The sequence below is a fragment of the Capsicum annuum genome, chromosome 6 (genome assembly GCF_002878395.1).
Source record: "Capsicum annuum cultivar UCD-10X-F1 chromosome 6, UCD10Xv1.1, whole genome shotgun sequence".
NCBI lineage: Eukaryota > Viridiplantae > Streptophyta > Magnoliopsida > Solanales > Solanaceae > Capsicum > Capsicum annuum.
The window spans coordinates 161,041,288-161,044,133 of NC_061116.1; positions in this window are offsets into that span (position 1 = coordinate 161,041,288).

Genomic DNA, 2,846 nt, shown 5'->3' on the forward strand with positions numbered 1-2,846 from the left:
GAGTTTTCAAACTGGTCTATTAGCCAGGTTAGTATCTGAGATGAAGGCGATTTATTTTTTGCAGCACCATCGCTTAATAGTCATGTCATACTGCACAATTTCAGCCACACACATAAAGCAATGTCTAAGTAAATTAAATTAAGTATAAATCAACGTAAAATAGTTAACAATATATAGGAAACAAGTTCCCAACCTTTATTTTCTTTCAAAATATTATAAAGGAAATGTCACACAAATTTTTTAAGGTATACACAAACTCTCACAGCTTTAGACAAATTCCAACAACACATATAAAAAGACTACACAAATAGTTACAAGAAGTTAGAATTTTCACACTTGATAGCATGTCATTGGACATGGCTGGCCTGCATGCATATCGCATGACTCATGTAATACCCCGATCATTCCTTAAGCCAAAATCTTTCCTTTTGAATGGATATGTATGACTTCCAAAAAGATTGATGTTTAAACCTTGTTGTATTTCTCTAATTTCCACTTTTTGTCATGTAGAGTATTGAATAAGCTTTCCATTGATACCAATTTCATCAAAATATGACATCGAACGAAGGAGTTCTGGCCGTTTTACTAAACGGTATCAAAACACCCAGGTTTGACAGTCGACCTGGTGGAGCACCAGGTCTCTGGTAGCCCGTCAAGTGTCCCGTCAAGCCAAGGCAGTAACCTTCTTTTTGGGCCGTCGTGTGACGGTCAAAGTGGTGGACCGTCACAAAGTTGACGGACCGTTAAGGTGTCCGTCATACCGAGACAGAATGTCTCATTTATGGCCCTCAAGTGACGGACGACTTGGTGGACCGTCACTTTTCTAAGGGACAGTCAGGTCAACCATCACGTCGAGGCAGAACGTTCCAGTTTTGGTGTTTGAGTGAAGGATGACTTGGTGGATCGTCAGTCCCTCTGATGGACCATCAGGTCGACCGTCACAGGCCTCGATCAGCAAATTTCAGCATTTTTTAAAGGGCATCTTGGTATTTTTCGCTCCTTGTGGCCTTATATATATATATCTATGTAGAGAAGAAAAGATCATTTTCTCTCCATTTCTCTCCAAAACTCTTTCAAGAATTCTTTAGAAACCTAGGGTTTCTTCCAAACCTAAAAATCAAATCATCTCCAAGAAATTCAAGAAAATCTCCCATAAATTTCTTCAAGTTGTTCAAGCACTAAGTCCCTCAAGTCAAAGGCAACATGGTCTTGATCTAAAAGTGTGAGAAAGAAGTTTCAAGCAAGTTTCTATAACTTCAAATCAAAATCTAAGGTATGTGGGGTTTGAACAAGAACACTCCTTTCATTCTCGTGCCCAAAGATTTACTTTCTATTGTTGATTTACATAATATTGCAAGTAGGTTTACACCCAAATTTCTCTATTAATGATTTATAAGATTTGAGTTGAATAAGTTTGATATTTATGATTATTTCACTATCATGTTTCTTAAATCGAGAATTTATTCCATGAGCCATATATTATCATTATGTATTGATGATTTCTAAGAAATTTAAGTCAAGTTCCATGAGTTGAATATTTTTATTACGAATTGATGATTTTTGAATGATTTGAGATAAGTGTCATGAGTTATGCCTTTTCATGAGAAATTCGACTACTGAATGTATATTGACATGTGAAATTGAGAGGCAAGAATGAGTCTTATGATGTTTCCATGAAGTTTTTGATATTTGAAATGATTTGATAAATAAATGTACTTGATATTGAGAAAGCTTGTGTTGAGTTGAGTCGAGTTAGGAATCCACAAGCTGTTTATGATTTTCAGATGAGATATATATTTATGTTTTGGTCTTTATAATAGAACCATGAGTTGATATTGATTGAGGTGGATTTCCTAACGCGTTTTGAGCTGAGTCTGGGAGGAGTATTTAGCACCAAGCGGGAAATTTAGTATTTCCCCAAAACTACGTGCCACTGTAGGATTGACGTTGATAATTTTGGGCCAAAGGCCAAGTATGAGATTGTGAAGATGAGATTGAGGTTGTACTCCCTGGCAAGAGTACAACACCCCTGCCAATGTGGGGTTCTCTCCTTAGGAGGGCAAAACATTGGACTCCATGCAGCTCACATGGCATAGTCATGTCGGTTATAAGAAACTCCCACGTCCATAATGATTTAAGTCTCTTGAGTTACCGAGTCACTCTAAGTCATGAGTTAAAGAATTTGAGTTGAGATAAATAATTTACGAGATTTATGAAGCACATATTACTACTGATGATTTATGAGAAAAATATTTCAGATAATTCAAGCGAAAAGAATTATTATTGTCAGCATGCATGATTTTCTTATACATTTATGATATTATTTAAATGCTGCATCCACCCCCCGCATACTCAGTACATTCCCAAGTACTGACTTCCATACTCTTTTGTATTTTATATTTCATCGTGATATAGGTTCAGGTGCTCAGTCTTAGCAGCGACAGTGATCTTTGAGTACCTTTCTCTACACTTCTGCAGTTGGTGAGTCCTCATGGTTCGAGGACCTGTGTCTCAAATTTTGTCTTGTTAATAGATGGTTGTTTACTTTCAGTTCAGTACGAGTCAGTTGGGGATCTGTCCCAATGGCTCCTCAGTCCTATGTAGTAGAGGCTTTGTCAGACTAGTGTACCAGCGTGTACAGAGATTTTAGTATTTTATTTGTACAGGGCAGTATTATTTCATGTTTCAGTATGTTCATGACATGCTTATTCCTCTTTATCTTAGCATGATTTGTGTTACAGTGAGTTCTGAAAGTAATGACAGACTTAGAGGGTTAGCTTGAGGCCACGTGTGATCTTAAGCACCGTGTGACGTCTCAGGATGGGTTCTTAGGGCGTTACAACTCA